This window comes from Rhinoderma darwinii, chromosome 2, assembly GCF_050947455.1.
Source record: "Rhinoderma darwinii isolate aRhiDar2 chromosome 2, aRhiDar2.hap1, whole genome shotgun sequence".
Lineage (NCBI taxonomy): Eukaryota > Metazoa > Chordata > Amphibia > Anura > Rhinodermatidae > Rhinoderma > Rhinoderma darwinii.
Genome location: NC_134688.1, coordinates 433844509 through 433867257, shown reverse-complemented (window position 1 = coordinate 433867257; position 22749 = coordinate 433844509).

The window sequence follows — 22749 nt, the reverse complement described above, 5'->3', positions numbered from 1 at the left end:
CCCCTCCCCGGCAACCATAGGGTGGGACTGGGGGTAGATAATCTACCCCTCGTCCCTGTGGGGAGTACCCCACACAGTGCCCACTGCATATGGTGTCATACCCCCCTATATGGTGCCACACACAGACCCGCTGTAGATAGTGCCACAGACAGCCCACTGTGGATAGTGTCACACCACCCTCCCGTATACTGCCACACATAGTCTCACTGCAGATAGTGCCACCCCACCCCCTTGTAGCTAGTGCCACATACCCCCTTGTAGAATGTGTCCGCCAAACAAATAAAAAAACGTATACTCATCCAGCATAGTGTCCACGATAAACGGAGCTGCAGTCTCACAGCCTCTTCAGTCCTGCAGCCTATGAGATGGGACCCTTGCGTAGGCCGGTGCGATCCATTGACGTCTTACACTGGCCTGCGCAGGGATCCAGACCCAGCGTCTTATAGGCTACAGGCCTAATGTGGCCTGTAGCCTACTGAACGGCAGAGCAGGGAGCTGATAGCTCCCTGTTTTGCCATAGAATTCAATTGATATCTGTTAAAGATGGGGGGGAAGCAATCACCAGGCCCTTCTGTCCTGGTTGGGGGAAAAAAGCAACATAATGGGGTCCCCTCCTTTCTATGTACTCCACTGGCCATGTGCATGTGGGTTTATATTTAGTTATTTTTTTATATTTAGTTATTATAATACAGCTATGTAACTAGGGGATGGTACATAACTGGGGGGGGTGGTGGGCCTTTTGTAATCCATTTGCTTGTATCATCAGTATTACACCAATGAAGTAGTAGTTAACAGAATTATGGCCCTGTTACATAATAATACAGTAAAATGATCTAGTCCAGAAATATATTACACTAGAAAAAGTACCCCCCCCCCCCCCCATTTAATATTTCCTGATCTCTCGGCTGCTACCTTGCAAGCATGCCGCTCTTTCGCTCCTATGACCAGAGCACTTCAGAATGTGGATACTAAATACTAAATATAAGTGGGGGTTTCCGACTAAGCTGATTATTAACCGTCGAGGAACAATACATATAGTAGACTCTGTAGAAGATGGCTTATCCCTGTTGCATAAATGGAACATTTTTCTCCCTTCCTCCCTCCCCACTACCATGCCGGGGGCTTTGAGGAAAGTCCTGGAAGAGTGGCAAACTGCTGGAAAGCGAGGAAACCATTTGTGAATGATTTTTAGTGATAGCTGTGCTGCTTTTCTGTTCCTTAAATTGCTGTGATTATCTGTGATTATCTCCATAGTTGACTGTCTTTGGGCTCACTACCCGTCCCGATAGAAGAAAAAGCTTGGCTCAATGGTTGAACTGAGTTCTAGTTTTGTTTTTTGTGTAATCATTTTTTTTCTTTTCTTTTTCTTTTTTTTTTTCTGTACGCTATGCCCTGTGTCTGCTTTGTTGTTGTTTTTTTTGCTGTACTATTTTATAGATTTATTTTGTATGCTGGGTACGCCAACGGTACACATTATGATCAGGATTACCATTCACTGACTTTAGGATGTGATTTATTACACACCATAAGGTTTCGTACGCAAAGTGAACTGCACCTCTTTATAAACTCCCAATGCCTGTTACCGTATCTTCTATTAATGTAAAGGGTCGTAATAGTCCCTATAAGCGACACCTCATGTGGAAAGAGGCATTGATGTTAAATTGCGGTGTGCTTTTTACCGAGGAAACCCATTTCCATAGTGAGAAAACTCCTAAGGTTCCACATGTATATCTAGCATCAATGGCTAACAAAAAGAGAGGAGTTATGGTTGCTATCAATTCCGCTGTTCAATTTACTTATGTACGCTCTTTTTCTGATAATCCAGGAAGGTATTCTTATATGTGAATTAAACCAGGTTAAATATACTCTGGTAAATGTCTACGCTCCAAACAAGAAACAGAATCAGTTCCTATCAAAACTATTTGCGAAGATTAGGAAGATGTCGGAAGGTCTGGTATTAATTGGTGGCGATTTTAATGATGTCATGTTTCCAGATCTGGACTCCCCAGTTGGCACCAGACCTTCCTCATCTATTCATCGTCTAATTGTTAAGGAAGGTTATCTGCCTGCATGGCACAGAAAAAGACTACACATTCTTCTCAGCTAGACATATATCTTACTCTAGAATTTATATGTTTTGGTTGGAAGACACAAACTTTATAAAGCATTTAGTGCTAAGATCGGTCTAATTATGTGGTCTGACCACGTGACTATTTCAGTGGACATATCAGACACCCTTCGTGGACCATCCACCTTCTCTTGGCGTTTTGACGATTCCAATTTGAATCACCCTACACATTTTGTTAATTTTGCTACAAGCCTTAGGGACTATTTTGATTAGAATGTGCATTCCAGGTCGAACACTTTTGCAGTCTGGAACGCGCATACAGCTTATATGAGAGGTTTATTTTTGCAAGCAGCAGCTCGCATTAAAAGCCTGCGTAATATAGAATCTACACGTCTTATTTCTAAAATTGTGGAATTGGAAAAGTTAAATAAACGGCGTCCATCTGTTAGTATTTTTAAAGAGCTCCAGGCGTTCCGCTGGGAACTTTGTTTAGTTCTAAAGCGTATACACGAGTTAGTACTACAATATAAACTTAATTTCTACTCCCATAACAATAAACTAGGACATTTTCTTGCTAAACAGGTAAAATTCAGACAAGCCAGACAGAGAGACAGAGGATAGCCTTCCTCCGGTCTCCAACTGGAGATAGTAGTTAATTTCAACATTATTATAGTAATCTATATAATATTAACCCCTTAGTGACCACCAATACGCCTTTTCATGGCAGTCACTAAGGGGCCTTAGGCTAGGCTGCCACCTTTTCACGGCGGCCCAGTCTAAGCCCTGCACGGGTGTCCCGTGCAGGCTGGAGCCGGGCTCGGCTGTCTGATGACAGCCGGACTCCTGCTCCAATGCCTGCTATCGAATTTTACTTAGATCGCGGCCGTTTAACCCGTTAAATGCCGCGGTCAATAGCAACCGCGGCATTAGACTTGTTTACAGAGGGAGGGAGCTCCCTCTGTCACCCATCGACGGCCCGCAAATGCAATCGCGGGCCTCCAATGGTGTGTCATGGCAGCCGGGGGCCTGATAAACGCCCCCAGGTCTGCTCTGGGCATATGCATATTAGGACGCGCCAGAGGTACGTCTTAATAGATTGCCTGTCAGAGAAACACTGACAGGTAAAAATGCTCTGGTATACTAAGTATACTAAAGCATTATAGCAGCGATCTGAAGATCGCATAGTAAAGTCCCGTAGTGGGATTAAAAAAAGAAGTAAGTAATGTGAAATAAAAAATGACTAATAAAAATTACAGTACAAAAATAAATAAAACCATTTTTTTCCATAAAACATTGTTTTATTTAGTAAAAGTGTAAAAAATAAATAAAACTACACATAAATGGTATCGACATGACCGCAATGACTCACACAACTGCTTGATGAACACCGTAAAAAAAAAATGCAAAAAACAATGGCAAAATTGATATTTTTTCCATTGCCCCCAAAAAAAGTCATAATAAAAGTTAATCAATAAGTCACATGTACCCCAAAACAGTACCAATCAAAACTACGTCTCGTCCTGCAAAAAACAAGCCCACATATCACTAAATTGACGGAAAAATAAAAAAATTACGGCTCTCGGAAAGCGATGATGCAAAAACAAATCATTTTAATTCAAAAGTGTTTTTATAGTGCAAAAGTTGTAAAACATAAATAAAACCTATACATATGTGGTATCGCCGTAATCATACCAACCCATAGAATAAGGGTAAAATGTTATTTATACCGCAGAGTGAATGGCGTCAATTTAAAACGCATAGAACTATGGTGGAATTTCAGGGTGTTTTTCTATTGCCCCCCAAAAAAAAGTTAATAAAAGTTAATCAAAAAAATTATATGTACCCAAAAAATGGTGCCATTAAAAAGTACAACTAATTCTGCAAAAAACAAGTTCTCATATAGCTATGTCAATGGAAAAATTTAAAAGTTATAGCTCTTTGAATGCGACTATAGAAAAACGGAAAAAAAACAGCTTGGTCATTAGGACCTGAAAAGGCTGGTCACTAAGGGGTTAAAGATGATCCCAATACCCCACAACCCAAGTCTTTTGCTGTTAATACCTTTCTGAATAAATTAAATCTCCCGAAGATCTCTCCTGTGCAGTTGGAGACCATGTCAGTACCGTTCACCACGGTTGATGTGTTGGTGGCAATTTAGTCCCTTAAATTGGGTAAATCACAGGGCCCTGAAGGCCTCTCTAATGGATATTTTAGGACCGTTGCCAGCAATTTGGCAACACATCTGGCGACTGTTTTTAACAAAGCAGCTGACAGTGCGGAATTTCCAGCAGAGATGCTTTCAGCTACTATTATCACAATACCTAAACTAGGCAAAGAACCTGACATACCGGCGAATTTTCATCCGATCTCTCTGTTAAACTCAGATGTGAAGTTGTATACAAAAGTGGTGGCAACTAGATTATTACATATCTTGCCCTCTATTATACACTCCGACCAAGTGGGGTTTGTAGCGTACAGACAGGCCTCATGGTACGTGTAGAATTAAAAATTTAAATACAACATGCCGAGAACTCTTGAACACTTTCCCTGCTTCTTGCCCTAGACGTGGGGAAGGCGTTTGACAGAGTTCACTTGGGATATTTAGAGGCAGTTCTTCAGAGGTTTGGATTTTCTGGATATATCAAGTCAGCTATTATGGCTTTATATTCCTGCCACTCAGGATGGGTACTTTCGTCTGTGTACATGTCACAACCATTTATGATTACTAATGGCACCCTCCAAGGTTGTCCGCTTTCACCACTCATATTTGCTTTAATTATGGAGCCGTTGGCGGAAGCTATTAGGGTGAATAGTGATATACATGGACTATTAATAGGTAAAATAGTGCACAAAATTGGTTTATATGCTGATGACGTCATTCCAACTATATCTAACCCCCATACCTCCCTAATCTCGTCATATGCATAATTGTGTAAATATGGCGCTTTATTCTACTATAAAGTTAATGACAAAAAAATACCAAATTTAAAATTTGGGCAGGATCTCGGCTACTGTTGGAATAAAAATTCCCCTATCAATGGAATACGAAATCAATTAAATATTTAGGTATTAAGTTGAAGTTCCCGAGATCTGCTCTATATAGAGAGAATTTTAGGCCATTGCTGCAATCTCTACCTAAGAGACTCGATTCATATTCTAAAGTGCAGCTTTCATGGGCCAGCAGAATTGCAGTATTTAAGATGATGGTGCTGCCGTCAATCTTATACTTCTTTCGTACAATGGCTATACCGATTCCTGCTATATTTTTTAAAACACTACAAAGAGTAATTTCATCTTATCAGGGCACTGCCCCAGAACACCAGGGCAGCACCCCAGAACACCAGAACACCAGAACACCAGAACACCAGAACACCAGAACATCAGAACATCAGAACATCAGAACATCAGAACATCAGAACATCAGAACATCAGAACATCAGAACATCAGAACATCAGGGCAGCATGGTGGCTCAGTGGTTAGCGCTATTGCCTTGCAGTGCTGGGGTCCTGGGTTCAAATCCAACCAAGGACAACATCTGCATAGAGTTTGTATGTTGTTTGTGTGGGTTTCCTCTGGGTACTGTGGTTTTCTCCCACACCCCAAAAACATACCAATAGGGAATTTAGATTGTGAGCCCCAATGGGAACAGTAAAATAGAGAACCTCTGTACAGTGCTGTGTAATATGTTGGTGCTATATAAGTAACTGAAATAAATACTGCATAATGACTAAAGTATGGAGATTGGGTGGTATGGGTGTTTCACTTTTAGATAAGGCAAAACACTGGTGGATAGATGGACCCCGTAAAGCCTGGGTACAAACTGAAGAAAATTGTATTGGACATCAGGCTATATCTTTATAGAACCTGCCAGGGGTAAGCAATAACGTCCTGTTTCCCCCACTCTTTAAGACTGGGTTCACACGACCTACATCGTAGGCTTAAAGGGGTTATCCAGTCCCTAAACATTGATGGCCTATCCTCAGGATAGGCCATCAATAGCTGATGTGTCAGGGTCCATCTCCCGGGAGACCCGCCAAACAGCTGTTTTGAAGGGGCCCCAGTACTCGTACGAGAGCTGCTTCCCCTTCCGTTCACCACTCGCTCACACTGTGAATCGCCGACACGGATTCACAGTGTGACCGGAATGAAGGGAAAGCAGCTCTCGTACGAGTGCTGCGGCCCCTTCAAAACAGCTGATTGGTCGGCCCCCGGGAGTCGGACCCCGCCAATCAGCTTTAGTAGTCAGGGATACTAATCTTACCTTCCTCTTCAGCCGCGGCGGAAGTTCTGTCCTCTTGATGTTGTGCGCGGCGCATAGCGTTGTGACGTCATGCGCTGCACACAGCGCTGTGACGACAGGACCTCCGATGCGATCCGGAACCAGGAAGGTAAGTACAGTCAGTTACTATAGTAATAGGGGCCCCCGGCCCGAGTTATTATAGTAACTTTTTATTGATGTAGTGCTGGGGGCCGTGGGCCCCCTGGCTTCGGGGCCCGGTCGTAATTGCGACCGCTGCGACCCCTATAGCTACGCCACTGCTTAGGTATCTTAAAGATAGGATCTTTATATAAGGAGGGCTCTCTTTTCTTCTACATATCACCTCCCAAAAAGTTGATTTTTTTAAATACCTACAGATTAGATATGCATTAATAAAACTCAAACCTAGAAATATATTTTTTCCTAGATGAGTTTATCTATACTACTTCAAATAGATCTATGATGAAAGGTATTTCCTGTTTGTATGGTGCTCTTAATGATTGTCATAAGGATAATAAATCTAAATCTATTGTGAACTGGGAATGGGACCTAGGGGAGACCTATAGTATAGGGGATTGGACAATGGCACTTAACTGGACTAAACATATTTTGAAAGGAACACATCATTGGAAACTTTCCCATAAGTTATTACTTAGATGGCACCTAACTCCAGCCTGGATCTCAAAAGTTAATCCTGCATATTCTGATCTATGCTGGAGAGGTTGTGGACTCCGAGGTACATACCTCCATGCATGGTGGTCATGTCCTGTTTTGATACCATTGTGGTTTACTGTTTTCGATGCCTTAAACAAGCTTATGCCGTCTTCTATACCCTTGTCGCCAGCCTTGGCATTATGTTTTTTACATGTAGATAAAGTACCCATTCATGTTGTAACGTCTATGGCCACGGCCCTTCGTTCTGACTTACCCCTCGACGGCCGTGGCCATGGACATGTGTGTTCCCTGCAGCGTCATCCTCCTGGTGTCTCCAGAGGGCGCGCGCGCCTGCGCGTGTATGGTCTTAAAGGGCCAGTGCACGCATAATTGCAGGAGGTCTGCAATCAAGCCCAGAATGCTACTGGACTATAAAAAGGGATCTGCCCTCTTGTTCTTTGCCCGAGCGTTGTTCGTTACCCAAAGTTTGTCTTGCTAATGGTCTCCTAGTGTCTTCCAGTTCCCAAGTGTTCCCTGTTCCAGTATCCTGTTTCCCGTGCTGTCCTGGTGCCGTACTGAAGCTGTTGTCGTGTTCTGCTACTCCACGCCTGACGTCTACCTGCTGCCTGGTCCCAGCCGAGCCTGCCTTCCTACAGTACGAGTTGCCACAGGTACCCTTTCTGGACTATAGACCCTGTGCTATACCTGTTTGGCCAGCTGCCATCCCGCTACGCAGTATGGCCCAGTGGGTCCACACCCCGCATCGTGACAGTACGCTCAGGTCATGGACCCCGCTGGTCAATTCAAGGGCATGTCACCCTCCCGAGCCATGCAGGCGGACCTGCAGGATCTCCGAGCAAGACAGGATCAACTTTTTGTGGCAGTGGACTCCATGGCAAAGTAGCTAGGGATGCTAGCTGCTTCCCTTCCTGCTCCTACGCAAGCTCCTCCATTCGCCCCTCCTGCTACACCTCCTGGCAGTTCCGGTTCGGATCCTCGGTTCTTGCTGCCATTACCTTCTCTGTTCCATGGAGACGCAAGTACGTGCAGAGGGTTTCTGAACCAATGCCATATCCATTTTACCCTGCATGCCCAAGCATTTCCGTCAGATGGAGCCAAGATCACCTTCATCTCTACTTGCCGGCAGGGCCCTGGCATGGGCGAACCCAATCTGGGAATGTCAGGGACCTGAGACTTCCAGGGGCTCGTGCGGTTATTCTGTACTGTTTTCGAAGAGCCAGGATTAGTCTCGTCAGCAGCCACTGCTATCTTTAACCTTCGCCAAGAGGACACCTCCGTGGGCGAATACACCATCCAGGTCCGGACCCTGGCAGGAGTACTGTCCTGGAACAATGAGGCCTTGGTAGCTTCCTTCTGGCATGACCCTGTGCTATACCTGTGCTATACCTGTTTGGCCAGCTGCCATCCCGCTACGCAGTATGGCCCAGTGGGTCCACACCCCGCATCGTGACAGTACGCTCAGGTCATGGATCCCGCTGGTCAATTCAAGGGCATGTCACCCTCCCGGGCCATGCAGGCGGACCTGCAGGATCTCCGAGCAAGACAGGATCAACTTCTTGTGGCAGTGGACTCCATGGCAAAGTAGCTAGGGATGCTAGCTGCTTCCCTTCCTGCTCCTACGCAAGCTCCTCCATTCGCCCCTCCTGCTACACCTCCTGGCAGTTCCGGTTCGGATCCTCGGTTCTTGCTGCCATTACCTTCTCTGTTCCATGGAGACGCAAGTACGTGCAGAGGGTTTCTGAACCAATGCCATATCCATTTTACCCTGCATGCCCAAGCATTTCCGTCAGATGGAGCCAAGATCACCTTCATCTCTACTTGCCGGCAGGGCCCTGGCATGGGCGAACCCAATCTGGGAACGTCAGGGACCTGAGACTTCCAGGGGCTCGTGCGGTTATTCTGTACTGTTTTCGAAGAGCCAGGATTAGTCTCGTCAGCAGCCACTGCTATCTTTAACCTTCGCCAAGAGGACACCTCCGTGGGCAAATACACCATCCAGGTCCAGACCCTGGCAGGAGTACTGTCCTGCAACAATGAGGCCTTGGTAGCTTCCTTCTGGCATGGTCTATCGCCCGAGATCAAGGACGAACTTGCTGCTCGAGATCTACCACCTGCCTTGGACGACCTGATTCTGCTTGCTACTCGGGTGGACATAAGGCTCAGGGAGAGATCTCATAAGGTTCGACACGAGAGCCGGCTTCCTAGACTGGCACCCAACTTCCAGCAACCCCTCTTGCTGCCTTCTACTGCTTTCCCCGAGGTGGATTGGCTAAAATTGTGCACCTCCGGACTCTGTTTATATTGCGGCCTCGGTGGCCATGTCGTGCGTCTGTGTCCTCAGAAGCCAAAAAACCCCAACCCCTAGGTTTGGTTGGAGAGACAACCCTGGGCACTATTGCATTTAATCGAGAACTCTCCTCCAAACTGTTCATTCCCGTGACCATCATTGCTGGCGAGAAGCGCCATTCGGTCTCTGCCTACCTGGACTCTGGCTCTGCAGCCAATTTCATCTGCCAAGACCTTGTGGATCTTCAGTTGCCCACTGTCCTGCTGGAAAGGCCGTTGATCGTTGCCTCGGTAGATGGACTGCCATTGCCTGACCCAGTTTTGTCTGTGACCAAGCCATTCAGACTACAAGTGGGAGCTCTTCACGCTGAGCTCATCTCCCTGTTTGTCCTGCCCAAGGCCGTCAACCCCGTGCTGCTGGGTTTGCCTTGGCTCCGTTTGCACACCCCAGTCCTGGATTGGAACTCTGGAGAGGTTCTCCAGTGGGGTCCCAAGTGTCTCGACCACTGTCTGGGTCATATCCATCCATCGCAGTCTCCTCCGCATCAGTCATTGGCAGGGTTGCCTTCTTGTTACTCTATGTTCTCTGATGTCTTCGATAAGAAGGAAGCAGAGATCTTGCCGCCACATCGAGCATATGATTGTCCAATCAACTTGGTTCCTGATTCGTCCCCTTCTCGCGGTAGAGTGTACCCTCTCTCCTTGCCTGAGACCCAGTCAACATCTGCCTACATTAAGGAGAATCTGGAGAGGGGCTTCATTCATAAATCTTCATCCCCGGCCGGAGCTGGGTTTTTCTTTGTCAAGAAGAAAAATGGATCCCTCCGACCCTGCATTGACTACCGAGGCCTCAACCAGATCACGGTGAAGAACAGGTACCCATTGCCTTTGATTTCGGAACTGTTTGATCGCATACGGGGGGCACATTTTTTTTCTAAACTGGAACTGCAGGGGGCGTACAATCTGATCCGGATTCGTCAATGTGACGAGTGGAAGACTGCATTTAATACTCATGATGGGCACTATGAATACCTAGTTATGCCCTTCGGCCTATGTGACGCCCACGCGGTGTTTCAGGAATTTGTCAATTAAATTTTTCGTGATCTCCTCTATGTCTGTGTTGTGGTGTATCTCGATGACATTTTGTTTTTTTCCTCTGATGAGTCATGTCCGCCAGGTGTTGCTTAGTTTAAGGGAGAATCATCTCTATGCCAAGCTGGAGAAGTGCGTGTTTGAAAAAAAGTCTCTTCCCTTCCTGGGCTATATCATCTCCGATCAGGGTCTCAAGATGGACCCTGAGAAGGTAAAGGCTGTCCTGGAATGGCCACGCCCCCAAGGCTTAAGGGCCATACAACGCTTCCTGTGATTCGCCAACTTCTACCGGCTGTTCATTCCCAACTTCTGGTTTTTGACAGCTCCCATCTCTACCCTCACTAAAAATGGTCTCCCAATTACCACATAGCGGCTCTTTTTTCATAACGCATTTTATACCCTCAGTGCAAGTACTTCCAGAGGCCCTTAATAAATGTATATAAGGGATATACAGAATTGGAGCAATAGTCTGTGGACAGTTCATAGGTTTATCACAGACTAGCCACGTGTTTACAACTAGCCACAAATTTGCTTCAGATAGATACAGTATCTTGTTCTGAAGTGACTTTTAGGTTTGCTTTTTATTGCATTTACTTTGTATGGTTGTTTCAATTACCAAATATTGTTTAACGGTGCATAATGTCTTTAAATGTATTGTCATAGAATGTGAGGGGCATAGGAGATACCCACAAACATAACCAGGTATTTTCCCAGATCCGTAAACATAACCCACAAGTGATATGTCTCCAAGAAACGCACTTGCAACCTGAAGCAACCAGATTTATACACTTGCTGCCCATTTATTCTACTCCAGAGGTGTGTCCCTTTTAATTCATAGATCCCTACATTGGGAACCAGGGATGTTGATGAAAGATCCAGAAGGTCGTTATATTTTTGTACAGGCCTGGATTATCTGCCTTACGTTCTGCTGGGCATATATGTCCCTCCATCGCAGTCTCTGGTTATCTTATATGAAGCAGACAATTTTGCCTTAGCATACGCCCACGCTACGATCTTATGTATGGGAGATTATAATGTGATAGCTAATCCTACTCTAGATAAATTTAGACCGATAGAGGCGGGAATAGACCTTACACCACCCCGACCTTCTTCCCCAACCTTACTTTTGGAGGCGGTTTGCTGGTACGACCTTTGGAGACACCTCTGGCCTGATGTCATGGAATACACTTGTTATACACCAGGTAGAAACTCATTGTCTCGCATAGGTTGTTTGTGGTAAAGTCAAAGCGTGCTCTATGCTACATTCTATTGAAAACCTGCCACGCACATTTTTGGACCATTCGGTTATATTAGCTCAAATATCATTAGAACAGAGAGGGGGCCAATTCCTGAGTAGGAAAATACACTCATTGTGGTTGACAGAGTTCACCCAACAAGATCATATTCCAGATCAGTTGCAAATTTATGGCCAAGAACACTCAATTATGACGAACCACTCAGCTTACTGGGACGCACAGAAAGCATACCTAAGGGGGTGTCATTAATCCTCCATTTGATATATAAAGAGGGAATATGTAAAGAAAGAGAACAAACTTGCTAACTCCTGTAAGTTACTGGGGGCAGCCTACATATCCGACCCCACATATTAGAACAGGGTTACCCGGCTACAGGCGGGTAGACAAAATCTACTATATCTGACCGAAAAGAGTAAACGTAAAATGTTTTTTTACTAATCAGAAGTATTTTGAGCAAGGTAACCAGTCAAGTAGTCGGTTAGCCCATCTCATACACCAGAACAATGCCTTACCTGTGGTATTAAAAATTAAAACAACAGATAGGTCAATCCTAACCTCTACATCAGATATCCTTTCCACATTCTCCAACTATTATAAAGACTTATACCAGACCAGATTTAACAGGACAAGGGAGGAGTTACTTAATTTTTGTGATCCTATTAGTTATCCGACCCTATCTCCTGATCAGCGATCTAGACTAGATAGTCCAATCACTCAGGAGGAGATATCTGAGGCATTGGCTGATATGACTAGGGGGAAGGCCTCGGTTCCAGATGGCATACCTTTAGGATATATTCTCACGCTATACTAAAAACGGCTGTAAAATACGGAGCTGTTTTCAAGTGAAAGCAGCCTCTGATTTTCAGCCGTTTTTTAAGCAAACGTTTTTTGATGTGTTATTTGCAGCTGTTTTTGGAGCTATTTTTATATGGACCCAATGAAAAACACCTCCAAAAACGGCCCAAGAAGTGACATGCACTTCTTTTCACGGGGCGTTTTTTATGCAAAGTTTTTTCGAACGGCCGCGTAAGAAAATGCCACGTTGGAACGAAACTCAGTTTTTCCCCACTGAAATCAATGGGCAGATGTTTGAAGGTCGTTCAGCTTCCGTATTTTCAGCCATTTCTCGGGGCGTTTATGGCCTGAAAACCGGCTGAAAATAAGCTGTGTCAACATGCCCTTAGAGGTTTACCTACAATGCAAAGAACAATTACTCCCCAAACTACTGAAAACCTACCAAGCATCCCTAGCAGCTATGTCCCTCCCAGACACCTTCTATGACGCAATAGTAGTCGTAATCCTTAAGCCAGACAAGGATCCCTAAGGCCCTGTTCACACTGAGTTTTTAGAAGGAGGAATTTTCCTTCAGGAATTTTGATGCAAATTTTGACCTGCTGGCAGAACATTTTCCGCGTTTTCCACCCGCGTCCATTGAGCGGTGCAGGTAAAAACCGCTGCGATATACGCGATCTCTGCCTCCCATTGATGTCAATGGTAGGTCAGAGACGGAAACGCCCAAAGAAAGGGCAAGTCACCTCTTTTACCCGCGAGTGTTTCTTATCGCTCACCTCGCGGGGAAAAAACACCTTCTCTCACATTGAAATCAATGGGAGGCGATTTCGGGCGTTTTTTGGTTCTGTTTCCGACGCGGTTTCCTCGTCAAAAATAGTACCAAAACACTCCGTGTGAACTAGATTGTAGCTCATATAGACCAATAGCATTACTAAACATTGACTATAAAACATAGACTAAAGTGTTGGCCAACAGGCTTCAAGGGGTTGTCCACCTTCTGACAACCGATGACCTACCCACCGGATAGGTCATCAGTATATCATCGGTGCGGATCCGACACCCGGACCCTGCATCGATAAGCCGCTGTGGTGTTATGGCACATAATGATATGTATGGAGCCTGGAAACAGTTGGCTCCGTACATAGCTTAGCGGCCGTGCTGCAAAACTGCAGGTCCGCTCCTATTCACTTGAATAGGAGCAGAGCTTCAGTACTGCATCTTGGCCGCTATTCCATGGCCGGAGCGAAATGCTTCCGGCATGTACCTCCGGTGCACAGAGGCACCGGACCAGATGATCTGTGCGGGGCCCGGCTGTCGGACCCCCACAGACCATGTACTGATGACCTATCCGGTGGATTGGTCATCATTTGTCAGAAGGTGGAAAACCCCTTTAATGGAATTATGACATCACTCATACACTCTGATCAAGTTGGGTTTATACGAGGGAGAAGTAAAGTACATCAGACAATCTATGTAGAGTCCAGATTGTATCCCAAATTGCAGCGAAAAAAGGAGGATTGGATGCAGCCAAGGCCTTTGACTTCATCGGTTGTATATCCTACAAATGTTTGGTTTTGGACCAGTGTTGGATTGCTATCTTATACCAGCATCCTAGAGCGGCTATATCCATTAATGGAGAATTATGCCTTTATTTCCCACTGGCATGTGGTACTAGGCAGGGTTGAACGATCTCACCACTATTATTCGCCCTCGCAATGGAGCCAATGGCCATTCTACTCAGAAGAGATGAGATCTACAAAGGAGTGCCACACGATTCTGGAGAAGACCGTCTGGCCCTATATGCTGATAACATGATGTTATTCATGTCTGATCCGGATACGTCACTAGATAGAGCTATGACAATTATCAACCAGTTCGGAGTGTATTCAGGACTAAACATTAATTGGGCCAAATCATGTTTGATGTACTTCTACCCACATAGAAATTCTAGGGTGGGCTCAACGGTGTTGTGGCCTGAGGGTGGTCTAAATACCTGGAAATGATTATCACTAGGTCAGAGTCGGATATGATAGGAGCAAATGTCGAGCCTTTAGTCCTTTTTTTTTTTTAGAGGTAAATTGAAGATCTGGTTAGCTCTGCCCCTATCTGTAGCAGACCATATCAACCTCATAAAAATGGTGGTCCAGGGGGGCGTGGCCAGCTATGGGAGAGTGAAGACGTGTCCTCTCTAGCTCCTCACCCAGCGCTCTAATCACCAGCTAGCATCGGCTCCCAGTAATGGGGAAAACGTCTGCTCCCAGTAATGGGGAAAACGTCTAAAAAATCGAAGGCAGCAGCCCTTTCCTGCCCCTCCTCACCCCAGCGCGATATTGGGGTCTATTTCGGCCACCAGCCGCAGATGCAGCTAAGGACCTCGACTCGGACCGAAGCATGCGACCAAGATGGCCGCCCGGCGTCTTCCACATCACTGACCCAATGTCCTGGGCCTTCGGAGACGACACCAGGCGACGTCCACTTACCCTCCAGGGTGCAGCTGCAGGAGACCGCTGGCTCCGCGTCTCCTCATCAGGTACCTGACGATCCTGTCTGCTGTCTCCCAAGATGGCCGCCGAGACTCTGCGACGCCTGGAAACATGCCTGAGCAGGAGAGCACGGCCCTTCTCACACTCCCTCCAGCTGGGAGAGCTCTGGATCGGGAGGTGCCGGATCCCTGGTCTGGATGGGACGTCTCTGGGGCTTCCTACGCGGCTGCCGCCACTCTCCTTCAGCCGGACCGCGTGGTCCTGCGAGATGGCCGCCGGCGCTCTACGGCCGGCCAGCAGATGCCGGGACTTCATCTTCCGGTGGCGCTGTCTTCATGGCCTGCAGGCCCTCTGCCTCCTGGCCAGGACTGTGGGCGGCCACAGAATGATCTGGAGTCCCCTGGAATGGGAGACGCCGCGGACGACCCGACGGTGGATAATCAGCTGGAGGACCCCCCTGGGAGGCGCAGTGAGTGCCACATACCGCCCGTTCCACTGCTCAGCATTCAGGGCTGATATACCCAGATCTCCCCCTCTCTCCCAGGGGCCCTGTGCTGGTAGGGGCCTCCCCCTCTTGGTCCTCGGGCTCCTCATGTAGCAGTACCCCCAACGCATCACTGCCTACCACCCAGCCCCTGCATATGGGGTCTATCCCGCATCCCGGGATTTTGCCTGTGCTGCGGACGCGTGGCCAGAGTCCCCCATGCCACCCACTTCCTTCTCCTGGCCTGGAAAATGCCAATACACCGGCAGGCTTGGGATTTCATCTTCCAGACCCGTCGTCTGGGTCCGTGTGTGAAAATAGGCCGGCAACCCTCTCAGATATCCGCCAGCTTGTTCAATTGATGCCCACTAGGGAGGATATGTCTTCCTTTGCTAGACAGATTGTGGAAGAGTGTAAGCTAGAGTTTACCCAGTTCCGTGCTGAACTTTCCTCACTTAGGCCTCATTTACACGAGCGTATTATACGCGCGTGCGACGCGCGTGCTTTTCACGCGTGTCGTACGCACCTATAATAGTCTATGGGGCTGTTTAGACGATGCGTGAATTTTGCGCTGCGTGAGTGCGTTGCGTAAAACTCACGACATGTTCTATATTCTTGCGTTTTTCACGCAACACACACCCATTGACTTCAATGGGTGCGTGAAAACAACGCATGCCACATGGACGGTCCTGCGTTGCATGCGCGAAAATCACGCAAGAGCTGTCAAAAGGATGAATGTAAACAGAAAAGCACCACGTGCTTTTCTGGTTACAAACATCCAAACGGAGTGTCAAATTAGAGATGAGGCGCACCGAACTTCACCGAGTTCGGCCGAACTCGTTTTGACCGAACCCGGCAAAAAATGTTCGGGTACGCGACGTCAGGAGACAGTCACTGCCCACGGTGCTCAAAGACTTAAACTGTTTCAGCACCATGGACAGTGACTTTCGATCACAATATACATATACGTGTAAAAAAAAAAAGAAGTTCGGACTTACCGATAAGTCCCGGCTCCTTCCTCCAGTCCGACCTCCCGGGATGACAATTCAGGCCAAGTGACAGCTGCAGCCAATCACAGGCCAAGCACAGGCTGCAGCCAATCACAGGCTGCAGCGGTCTCATGGCCTGCCGCGTCATCCTGGGAGGTGGGGCCGGATGACAAGAGAGGGACGCGTCACCAAGGCAACGGCCGGGAGACCGGACTGGAGGAAGCAGGCAGTTCATGGTAAGTTTGAACGTCTTTTTTTATTCACAGGTTGGTGTATATTGTGATCGGCATTCACTGTCGAGGGTGCTGAAAGAGTTACTGCCGATGAGTTAGCTCTTTCAGCACCTTGGACAGTGACGGGCGTCGACTACCTCATCTCTATGATGGCGGCTGCGTGAAAATCACGCAGCCGCGCATCATACACGGATGACACACGGAGCTGTCAAATGCCTTTTGCGCGCGCAAAACGCAGCGTTTTTTGCGCGCGCAAAACGCACACGCTCGTGTAAATCCGGCCTTACTGCGAGAGTGGACACCATCACTCAGGACCGGGTGGCTGATAATGCTACTATTGCGAATATCCAAACAACTATCCAGCAGCACTCGGCCCAACTGTTCACTTTACAGCAACATCTGGATGACATTGAAAACCGTAATTGGAGGAACAACCTACGTGTTCGGGGGTTGCCAGAATCCATTCCTGTCAACCAACCCTGTCAACCATCTTCAACAATTTATTGGGCCGTCCGCCGAATACCCATATAGAGATCGACCGGGAACATAGAGCTCTCCGCCCGGTGAGTGTTGAGGATCCGCGTCCGAGGGATGTCATTTCCCGAATCCACTTTTACGCCATCAAGGACTCTATCCTACAAAAAATCAGACGACAGCCTATCATTCTTCACCAAGGCACGCAACTACGTATTTTGCCGGATCTGTCACGACATACGCTGGCGCAAAGAGCTGCTCTCAAACCCCTCTTGGAGGTACTCCGGAGCTGTGACATCATCTACAGGTGGGGCTTCCCCTTTGCCCTGATGGTCCGACAAGATGGCCGCACCCACACTGTACGATCCCCGGCCGACGTGCCTGGATTCTTACGGGACTTGAACCTCCCTCGGGTTTCTCTACCGGAGTGGCCCTCGCTGTTATCCTCCGCTGGCGGGGGATCGCGGTCGGGACGCCCGCTCTCTGGGCCTCTGCATGCGGCGGTGGGTCGCCCCCCTCGCGGGCCCCGCAGAAGATCTGGTCACCGGCAAGAACGTGACCCTACTCCGCCTATGGAGACTGCCCGTTCGGCGTGATGACCTGGATTGCCTTTTTCCTGTCATGAGGACTTATCCTTCTTCTGTGTGATATCGAGACTGCCTGTTGTTTTGAGTATTTCCCTCAGATGCCTTACTGCTTTTTTCTTTGCATTGAGTCTTAGATGTTAAGCTGTTCATACTTCTATTATAGTACGCTGGGGAGTGCGGATAACTCTCATGCGTAGTTGTCACCTTCCCCCTGTAGGTATTGGACCAAATTTTTGGTCATTCGCATTTGTGCGTTTAGCTTGTGCGGCAGTTGTTTTCTTACTGCCTTTTTTGTTGAAAATTTGTATGTGTTTTTTTTCTAATGCTGTTTTTTACTTCTAGCTTGTCTCCTTCCCCTTCTCTCCTCCTGGCGATTCTGGACTCCTGCCCTTCGTGGGTTTTCCGATACACATCATCAAGCCGTTTAGTCTACATCCATGGCTGACCTTAATATTGCCTCCTTCAATGTGAAGTGGCTGAATGTTCCTGAAAAGCGGGTGCAAATCCTCCACCATCTACACAAGCGTAAGGTACACATTGCATGCTTCCAGGAAACACATTTCAAGGAAGGACATACCCCTACCATTAAGCATAAATTTTACACTACTTGGCACTTCAATAATAATCCCCTTTCCAGATCGTGTGGAGTGGCCATAGCTCTCCACAAGTCCCTCCCTCATCAGGTTGTCAATTTGGTCGTGGACCCCGACGCTAGATATATCATCTTAGTGCTCAATATTGGTGGGAGGGAGTTCACGGTGATTAATGCTTATGCTCCCAACCAGGGTCAGGTGCCTTTCATTCTTAAACTTATAGATACCGCCCTTCCGGTGGTCTGGGGGACCGTGGTGCTGTGCGGAGACTTCAACCTTACTTTGGATCCGACAGTGGATAACTCTACTGGTCGCTCGAGTATGGCATATGGTGCTATCAGGCGGGTGAGACGTGCTCTTTATAGTTTTTATTCCCATCCGCATGGCACTTACAGTCGCTTGGACTAAATTTTTCTTCAGCAGCATGCTCTCCCCTGGGTCACCACCACGTCCATTGGCAGCATCCTGTGGTCTGACCATGCCCCGGTGTATTGCACCTTGCATCTCCCCTTCCTCACTAAGGGCCCTTGGACTTGGAAACTTAATGAGTCCCTCCTCCTGGATGGGGTGTGCCATGCTGACTTGCTTAAAACGGTGGAGTATTTCACACTTGATCACGCCCAGGATGACACGTCCCCCTTGGTTCGTTGGGAAGCCCTTAAATGTGTTCTCAGGGGGGTACTTATAAAACACGGGGCGCGCCTTAAAAGAGAAAGGGCTCACTCCCTTAAAACTGCGCTCCAAAAAATTAGCTCCCTGACACTGGCTCACAAGCGTGCGCTTTCTCTTCCGATTTTACGGGAATTACAGGTTGCCCGACAGGATGCCAGGCGGCTGCTGGACTCGGTCCAGCAGCGTGCTCTTCAAGTCTGTCGTAGTAAGTTCTATGAGTTTGGCAATAAGAGCGAACGCATGTTGGCCAGAGCTTTAAAGGCTAGGATTGCCCAGTCACACATACCAAACACTAAATCTCCTTCTGGCCAGGTAGTTCACACGACCCCAGAGATAGTGGATTGTTTCCATAGCTTTTTCTCTGACCTCTACAACCTTGACCCTCCCATCCGCCGGACCGGGATTCTTTCCCCTCTCCCTTCACACCGTTGTCTGGGGAAATGGGCGAGGAACTTGATATGGACTTCACCTCCCCGGAGCTCCTTGCGGTTATAACCGATCTTCCTGGGGGAAGGAGTCCTGGCCCGGACGGCTATACGGCCAAGTTTCACAAAGCGTTAGCCGATCATTTGATACCGCTTCTACTGCCAGTTTTTAATTCTATTTCCCCCGGAGGTCATGTTTCCTCCTAGCTCCATTTTGGCCCATGTCGCGGTTATCCCTAAACCGGGTAAAGACCCTCAACTCTGCTCAAGTTATCGTCCCATCTCCTTACTCAATGTAGACCTAAAAATATACGCCAAATTGCTCGCCAATAGATTTAATAAATACCTGCCTAGTCTAGTTCATCCGGACCAGGTGGGGTTTGTGCCTAGTCGTGAGGCACGGGACAACACCCTCAAAACTTTCGATATCATCCATCACGCCCAGACTAACCACATCCCGCTGATGATCCTATCCCTAGATGCCGAAAAGGCGTTTGACAGAATATCGTGGCCTGCCCTTCGCCAAACCCTTCAACATGTAGGCATAGAACCCTCTCTCCTGGCAAAAATTATGGCACTGTATCGCACGCCCTCGGCCCAAATAAAAATAAATGGATCCCTCTCGGCACCTTTCCCGATTCATAATGGCACAAGACAGGGCTGCCCCCTGTCCCCCCTGTTGTATGTCCTGGTCATGGAGCATCTCATGGCCTCCATCCGGAACAACACGGATGTTAAAGGCATTACCATTGGAGGAATGGAATATAAGTGCTCTGCATTTGCTGACGACCTATTGGTCTATCTCACAGACCCTCATGTCTCTTTCCATTCATTGATGTCCGAGTTGTCCCGTTTTGGAACATGGTCTAATTTCAAGATCAACTTCTCTAAATCTGAAGCGTTGAATGTTTCTCTCCCGGCCCCGTTAGTGTCGCTTCTCCAAAGTAACTTCCCTTTCTCGTGGCCTTCCAGAGGCATTACATATTTAGGTACCCGTATAAGTAGAGACCTCACACAACTGTTTACAAATAATTTCATCCCCCTGCTGGCCAAGTTTCGTACTGATCTTAGTTCCTGGCATAAGACTGAATTTTCCTGGTTTGGCCGTATTAATATTATTAAAATGTCTCTCCTCCCCCGATTACTTTATCTCCTGCAGACGGTCCCCATCTCTATCCCATCTTCTTACTGGTTGCGGCTTCAGCAGGGCTTTGGCTCCTTCATTTGGCCGACTGGTCGTCCGCGTTTGAGCCGAGCTCTTCTGACTCGTTCCAGGGGTGCGGGTGGGGTTGGTCTGCCGGACTGCCGGCTCTATTATCTAGCGTCAACTCATGCGCGTTTTAGATTTTTTTCACAATCGAGAATCAAAACCGTGGGTCCGTTTGGCACAACAACTATGTCCCAGTACCCTTTCTGCCCTGCCGTGGACCCTGCCTGGGAATAGACCGATCCAAACCTCCTTTGTTGTTCACCATACCCTTTTGGCGTTGAGGTCCATAGGGCCTGGAAGTACGCTGACAGACCCCCTGGGTCCTTTAACTCCTATTATGGATAATCCTGCCTTTCCTGCTGGTCGCTCCTTCCTAGGTAGGTCATCCACCGACCCCATGTATTTTGCCCAGGTCCTCTCTGCTTCCTCTCTTCTTCCTTTAACCTCTATCTGCCCCGATGATGTGCCCTCTCCTCACCGTATGTATGAATACGCCCAGTTAAAGCATTTTTATGGAGCCGTTAATCGACGCACACATCTCCACCGGTTGTTAACTGACTTTGAACGCCTATGTGTCTCCACCCAGCCCCCTACCCATACCATCTCCACATTATACAAACTACTCCTTACACAGCGATCCCAACAACTCCCCTCCTTCTGCGGGGCCTGGGAGAGAGAATTACATACGACATTTACGGATGCACAATGGAAGCGGTGTTTCACCCTTTCTCAAAAAGCCTCTATAGCCAGCAGGGCTCAGGAAACTAGTTACAAAATTATCTCTAGATGGTACCGGGTCCCAGCTGCTCTTCATAAATGGTATCCGTCTGTGCCTGACAATTGTTGGCGTTGTGGCGATGCGGGAGGTTACATGTCTCATGATTGGTGGAGTTGCCCCTCGTTGAGGAGTTTCTGGGAGGCAGTACTTAAATTAATATTGGAGGTTACTGGAGTCTCTGTGCCCAATTCTCCGGAAGCAGCTCTTTTATTTATGTTCCCGATGCCAATACACGTTTATAAAAGTTCCCTAACTAGACATCTCCTTCAGGCGGCAAAATCAGTGATCCCGCATAGGTGGAAAATGGCAATACCCCCAACATTAGATGAGTGGTTTCGGGAGGTTGCCGTGATACAGCGCATGGAACACCTGGTGGCTCATTCCCCGACAGCTGTGGTAAAATATACCTCTACATGGTCTCCATGGATAGTGTTCCTCTCTTCCTCTTCATACCTCACGGCCGTAACCTGAGTTGGCCTATGCTCCTGTGAAGTGTAATGTGGTACTTATTTTCTGCTGGTTTTATTCATAATACCCCGGAACAGGAGTCCAGGATCCCCATACCCTCTCCCTTCCCTCCTACTCCTCCCTCTCTTGGGGCTTTTTCTATTCTTTCTTTTCCCCTGTCTAGGGTAATGTGCCTCTCCTCCACTTGAATTCAGTAGCCCCAATGTATGTTCTGATGTTTTGCTTCTTGGCTCATTCATGCTGCTGACATATACTGAACAACGTCCTTTGTATTGGGTTCTGATGCACATTTCTGATTTTGTTTTTGTGGTTTTTGCTTTGGTCCTCGACCTTGTTTGCTGTTTTTCCGTTTATAGTGTGGAGGCCTTCCCTCCACTATGTCTTGTAACTCTGTGTATTGAAACTCAATAAAACTTTGAATAAGAAAAAATAAAATAAAAATGGTGGTCCAACTCAAATGTCTATATATATATATATATATATACATACATACATATATATATATATACATACATACATACATATATATATATATATATATATATATATATATATATATAGCAACATGTATTCTCTCCTGTGCCTATTTCCTTATTTAAAGCCATGGATTCTCAGATTCTAAGGTTTATATGAGGCTCTTCTAGATCAAAATTGCAATTAGATAAACTTCAACGGCCGAAAGATCTAGCGGGTATGGCACTCTCTGACCTTTATTTGTACTATTTAGCAGGGCAACTTAAATATTTTAAATCGTGGGCATCCCATGATGGACCGAAAGGCCCAGAGAGATATCTAGCGGAGTACCTGAGATTATCCAAGTTGTGGTCTATCCAAGACCCTATATGTCCTCTTATGAGACAATCCCTCTTGATATACAAAGTATCTTGTAAAGTTTGGCAAGAGGCATTGAAAATTATTTCCAGGA